The sequence below is a fragment of the Crocuta crocuta genome, unplaced genomic scaffold, assembly GCF_008692635.1.
Source record: "Crocuta crocuta isolate KB4526 unplaced genomic scaffold, BGI_CrCroc_1.0 scaffold217, whole genome shotgun sequence".
Taxonomy (NCBI): Eukaryota; Metazoa; Chordata; class Mammalia; order Carnivora; family Hyaenidae; genus Crocuta; species Crocuta crocuta.
In genome coordinates this window covers 221472-227909 of record NW_027532208.1, presented here as the reverse complement: position 1 = coordinate 227909, position 6438 = coordinate 221472, and the positions used below count along the sequence as shown (strand labels likewise).

At 56.4% G+C, this 6438-nt stretch overlaps 1 pseudogene; it reads left to right on the top strand.

The window, feature by feature from the left end:
- Positions 1-2531: 2531 nt before the first annotated feature.
- Positions 2532-5729, top strand: LOC144242820 (2-acylglycerol O-acyltransferase 3-like; annotated as a pseudogene).
- Positions 5730-6438: the final 709 nt, after the last annotated feature.

Here is a 6438-nt window from a genome sequence, read left to right as displayed (position 1 = left end):
CCCTCGCCCTCACCCTCCCTCCAGGGCCTGTCCAGCTCCCGTGCTCCCCCTTGCGCCCAGAGTGAATTTCTCACCTATCTCATTCCACTGTTTTATACTTTCCACTGGGCTGTGATCAGATGAAGGTTCATGTCATGCTCCTGGGCTCCCACATACATGGCCACACAATAAGTAACTGACAAACCCTGAGCACTCTTAACAGTAGATAAAACATGGAAAGAGCCCAAGTGACCATCAATGGATGAATGGATCAAGAAGATGTGATATATCTATACGATGGAATACTCCATGGCAATGAGAAAGAATGAAATCTGGCCATGGGTAGCAACATGGATGGACCTTGAGGGTGTTATGCTGAGCGAAATAAGTCAGGCAGAGAAGGACAAATATCATATGTTTGCACGTATAGCAGGATTGGGGGAACTTAACGGGGGACCATGGGGAAGAAGAAGGGGGGAAAATGGTGGGGGAGAGGGAGAGAGGCAAACCATGAGAGACTCTGGAATGCTGAGAAAAAACTGAGGACTGATGGGTGTGGGGGGGGGAGGGTGATGGGCATGGAGGAGGGCACTTGTGGGGATGAGCACTGGGTGTTATATGGAAACCATCTTGACATTAAACTATTTGTAAGGAAAAAAAAAAGAAAGAAAAAAAGAAAGGAAAAAAAAAAGTCTGATCTCTCTGCTAGGGTGGGGTATGTTCCCTGTGCCCCCAACTGCTGAAAACCACAGAGTTGGATCCCTCCGGCAACTACCTCTGTGGCTTCCATCCTCACGGGGTCCTGGTCATCCGGGCCTTCAGCAACTTCTGCACAGAGGCCACGGGCTGCTCCTGGCTCTTCCCAGGTACCGGGGCACCCGCTGATGCTGCCCTGTGGCTTCCACCTCCCTCTTTTCTGGGACTACATCATGCATAGTGCTGAGAAGGGGGGAGGTCAGCCTCAGCCCCCCTCCCCCCAGCCCTAGCTGGTGCCTCCTACTCCAGCCTGCTACCCTGGGCTGGGCTCCCCCATCTACCTACGTGGTTCCCTCCTCCCTCTTTTGTAAGGCACCCAGGTTTGTTGTCCTCTGACGAAGCTAGTGCCTTCTATCTGCTGTCTGGGCCTGGGAGTGGCCGGTGGCAGTTGCTGCTGTGGGAGGGTCCCTGGAAGCACTGGACACAAAATCGGGCGCGCTGATCTAGCAGAGCCGGAATCAGAAGGGATTTCTCAAGCTGGCACTAGAACACAGGTGAAGAAGTCGCCAGGGCCTGGCAGGACATGCGCCCGCTGCCCTGTCCAGGAGGGTGCAGAGGGCGCAAGGAGGAGGCAGACGTCCAGGAGGGGGGTAAGGGGGAGGGGCGGGACTCAGAGTCAGACATGCCCCTGCTCCCCTTTGGCGTCCCTGGCGCCCGTCTACTGTTTGGGAGAGAATGAGTTCTTCCAGCAGCGCCGGAACCCTCAGGGCTCTTGACCGCGGTGAGCTCGTGAGGCTCTTCGGCCACTGCGAGCATGGCCCTGCGGCTGTTCCACCGGCCCCTGTGCCTCCTCCTGTCCTTCCGCACGCCGGTCCACAGCCGCGGTGAGCCCCGGCCTCTGCCCGCTCCGCGCACCCACTTCCCCCGGAGCCCGGGCCTCGCTCGCTGGTTGTGGGCTTTGCTTCGGCCACGCAGGCCTCATCCCCGACCCCTGCACTTCAGGATGGCTTTTACCAACCACCGGGCCCTGAACTCTGTCCCGGACCATCGGGAGGGTGGGCAGGGACATGATGGGCTGAGGAGCCCAGCAACCGCCCCTGTCACCTTTTCTGCTGGCATTGCCCCGTCCCCCAGCGACCCCGGTGGCCCCCTGCGATCCTGGTGTCCCTTAGCTCGTGGCCATTCGGGCGCAGGTGGACGCGCAAATGCGCTCAGGTGGAGAGGCTCCCTCAGCCCTTCAAGGAACGCAAGGCGCGCTAAAGCAAAAGGCCCACAGGCACCTCGCCCTCACCCAGGCACTTCTCCCCGACCCTCCTGCTCCCCTGAAGCGACTCTGCGCGGGGAGGGAAATTAAACGTGGGAACAGAGCTGCAGTGTGTGAGTGTTCGTGCGCGAAGCTTCTCCACACTCCCGGAGACCTGCGCTGCGGGCGCGCACTTGGAGATCATAAGGCCACAGCTTAGCATCTGATCACTGCCAGCAGGAGGCAGGGACCCAGTCCGCGGGCCCCCTAGCTTCTTCGGAGACTCCTTTCCACAATCACTGTCCCACCTCCCTCGCACACTTCCTGTCTCTTCCCAACTCCTCCCAGAGGCCAGTCCTGACCTACCTAAGCTAGCAGTTCAAAGATCATTCTGGGCTCTGTCGCTCCCAATCCAAGATCTCCCCATCCGCTCCACACAGGCACACAACACTCCCACGCTCTGCGAGGCTCCGATGGGTTTGCCCTTCTGGTGAGAAAACCATCCATCCTGTGGGCGCCCAAACCTTCCTGGTTTGTGCTCTGGCTCCAGGACCCCTGCTGGCAGAGGAGCTCTACTGGACAGGAGTCTCCCACAGCCCTGCCCTGCCCCTCCACCATGGAAATCAGGCAGAAACAGTGGCTGGAAATAATAGGCGCCTATCAATTGGTGCTCTCTTTCCTCTTCATGGGTGAGAGGTCTGGTGGCCTGGGGTCCCCAAGGGGAGAAGGGAGTCGGGGCAGAGAGGCTAGAGCTCCCCCTTGCAAAGGGAGCAGGAGGAGCCAGAGGTGGCTGGGTGATCCCTTCCCATCTGTGAGCAGGGAGGAGAGGAGCGGCTGAACAGGACGACCCAACATCAATACCTAAGTGCTTCTCCTTTTTGTTCTTCATTCACTCAGGCCCCTTCTTCTCCCTTCTCCTCCTCTTCCTCCTCTTCACGCCACTCTGGTCTCTCTCTGTTCTCTATCTGGTGTGGTTCTTCCTGGACTGGGACACTCCCAACCAAGGTGAGCATGCTCGGACTTGCACCCGGGGAGCAGAAAAGGTGGCTGAGCACCCCAGAGTCTTCCACCCATCTCTCTTCCCCAGGTGGAAGGTGCTTCGAGTTCACGAGGAACTGGAGTATTTGGAAACAGCTAAGGGATTACTATCCGATCAAGGTGACAGGTCACCATCCACAAGGACTCTCTGCCTCCTCCCTCTCCCCCAAATCCCAGAGTTACTCACCCCTGCCTATGCACTCCTGGGCATTCTAAACTCAAACGAAGGGGCCAGGGAGAGTGAGGAGGGGGCAGAGTTTTATTCCAGAGTAGCCTCCACCCCTGCTGTTGACTCAGGGATGACCTTGAACTCTGAAGTCTGTGGGGTGGAGGGCAGCTCTTTTCATCTGGTATTTTGCTTTCCACGCTGCTTTCTTCTCATCCTGCACAACGTCCCCAAGCTGGTGAAAACAGCAGAGCTGCCCCCTGACCGGAAATATATATTGGCTTCTCACCCACATGGGATCAACAGCATGGGAACCCTTTGTAATATCTCCACCGAGGCCAACGACTTCTCCAAGCACTTCCCTGGGATTCATGCCATGACAGCAGCGCTGCACACCCTCTTCCTCTTCCCAGTCCTTTGAGACTATGTCATGTCCTTAGGTGAGGCACCCCTCCCCCATCCCAGTCAGACTGCCCCTTCCCACCAGACACAGGGACCTGGTCTGAATGTCAGCTGAGCTCACAGTGGGCATCAGTGATAGCTTTGGTGCAAGTGTCCTGTGCCCCTGCTGAGAGAGGCACTAAAAGTCACATGGGGCAGCAAGTTTGTATGTAATGGGGTGTGGAGCACATGCAGAAAGTGTGGGTGAGAGGCTAGGCAGCCCAGCAGTGGATGGTGATAGTGATTGCTCCCCACCTCCTCATGCATGCAGGAGCATGTTCTGTGAACCGGAGGAGCCTGGACTTTGTTCTCTCTCAGCCCCTGAGCGGGCAGGCTGTCGTCATCGCAGTTGGGGGGGCCGAGGAAGCCCTGTACACCATCCCAGGGGAGCACAACATCGTTCTGCGGAATCGCAAAGGCTTCGTGCGCCTGGCACTGAGGCACGGGTGAGTGGGGTGCAGGTGCCCAGCCGGGGTTGCTGCTGATGGTCAGAGGTGTGCATTGCATCTGGGGGCCCAAGTCTCTGTCCCTACGTGGCCAGGTCCCTGTGGCTGGGCCTCTGTGTCCCCAGAGCCGGCACTGTGCCTTGCACCTGCAGGGCTCTCATGCCAACACTTTGTTCTTTTAATGTTTACTTGTTTTTGAGAGAGAGACAGAGACTGAGTGAGAGATGGAGACACAGAATCCGAAGCAGACTCCAGGCTCCAAGCGACCAGCAGAGCCAGATACAGGGCTGGAACTCATAAGCCTCTAAATCATGACCTTGACCTGAAGTCAGATACTCAAACACTGAGGCGCCCAGACACCCCTCTCATTTCAGCATGTGCGGGCATTCTCTGCTTCAAGCATCATTCCCACTTTCTCGTCCTGTCTTCCCTCTCTGACAGAGGAAGGATCATAGCTTGGGTAGCAGGACCTTGTGCTCAGAAGCCCTGGGTTCAAATCCTTTTCTGACACTACCTCAAAGGCAAGACCTCAGACATGTGTCTTTACTTGCAAAACAGACTCATAGCCTAAGTAGGCAACGATATTGTAGTTTTCACGGCTAGATGAGAAAATGTATAGAGTTCAGTCTTGAACAACACAGGTTTGAACTGCATGGGTCCCCTATACATGGATAGTTTAGAACATTATTTCAAGTTTATTCTGAAGGAGTGAGCGCAGGTGAGGGGCAGAGATGGAGGTGGACCAAGGATCTGAGGCAGGTTCTGTGCTGTGAGCCCAATGCAGGGCTTGAACTCACACACGATGAGATCACGACCTGAGTTGAAGTTGGATGCTTAACCCACTGAGCCACCCAGGAGTGCCATAAGAGCACTTTCTTTTCTCTACTCACTGTATGGTAAAAATACAGTATAAAGAATAGAAACAAATATGGGTTAATCGACTGCCCCTGTTACTGGACATACTGCTAGGAGTTTAATTTTTTGGGAGCCGTCCAAGAGATTCTGTCTGCACCAGGGTGGGTGTCAGGGCACCCTAACCGGCATGTGCTTCAAGGATCAGATGGCGATGATGGCTCGGTATGCAATCATTTCTCAAGAATTGTGATTTCCTTCTTGCAGATCTTTCTTTGTCATTTGCTTGAAAAGACCTTGAGAAGTGGAGGCAGGTGTGGGGAGGGGTCTGCAGTCCTATTTGGGATGCTCCGAGATCCGCTGGCCTGAACACCCCTCCACTCCCTCCCTGTCCCTTCCCAGTGCCTCCCTGGTACCCGTGTACTCCTTTGGAGAGAACGACATCTTCCACTGGAAGGTATTTGCCCCCAACACCTGGCAATACCTGTGCCAGATGACCTTCAAGAAGCTCACAGGCTACAGTCCCTGCATCTTCTGGGGCCGCGGACTCTTCTCGGCCGACTCCTGGGGCCTGCTGCCCTTTGCCAGGCCCATCACCACCGTGGGTGAGTGCCCGTCTCAGGGGCAGGAAGGCAGAGGCCCCCCCACCCCGACCTCACCTGTGTCCCCCCTCTCCCTGCAGTGGGCCGCCCCATTCCGGTGCCCCAGAGCCTCCGCCCCAGCGAGGAGGAGGTGGACCACTATCACACGCTCTACATGCAGGCTCTGGAGAAGCTGTTTGAGGAGCACAAGGAAAGCTGTGGGGTCCCTGCCTCGACTCACCTCACCTTTATGTAGCCGCGGCCTGGCCATCCGCCCCCAGCCCAGAGTCCCCCCAACCCCCAGAGCCCCAGGACACTGGGACCTCCCCCTTAGGATGACTGTACTGCCTCAATAAAAGCTCCTTCTCTCCCACCACTGCTTTCTAGAACTGGATGGCTGAGAGCTCACGTTGCTCCTCCGTGGGTAACCCGCCCCCATCTCACGTGTCATGGAGCTACTTTAGTACATTTTTCTTTTTAGCATCCATTTTGAGAGAGAGTGAAAACATTAAGCAAATGAGGGGCAGAGAGGGAAGGGGAGACACTGAATTCAAAGCAGGCTTCAGGCTCCGAGCTGTCAGCACAGAGCCGGACACGAACTCACAAACCGTGACATCACGACCTGACCTTAGGTCTGACCCTTAACCCACTGAGTCGGCCAGGCGCCATCATAGCTGCTGCCTCAGATTGGGGCCAGAACCCTGAATTCTCCTCCCAGCAAGACTCAATCCTGCTGCAGGAGCTCGCATAGGCCTCTTTCCTTTGCTGAGCTCTTTCTCCCTCTGCAAATGAAGGCGTCTGCTTCACTGAGAGCTGCAGGGCCTCAGGATTGAGCTGGGGAGGGGGGCCTGTGGAGGGGGACATTGCAGGGTGGGCTCCGGAAGACAGGATGCCTGGCGCAGGAGCATGGGCAACACTGAGCTCGGCTCAGGGCATCTGGCTTCATGGGGAGGGACCTAATCTCTGGTTGTAAGAAAGGCACGTTAGTACGCAGCT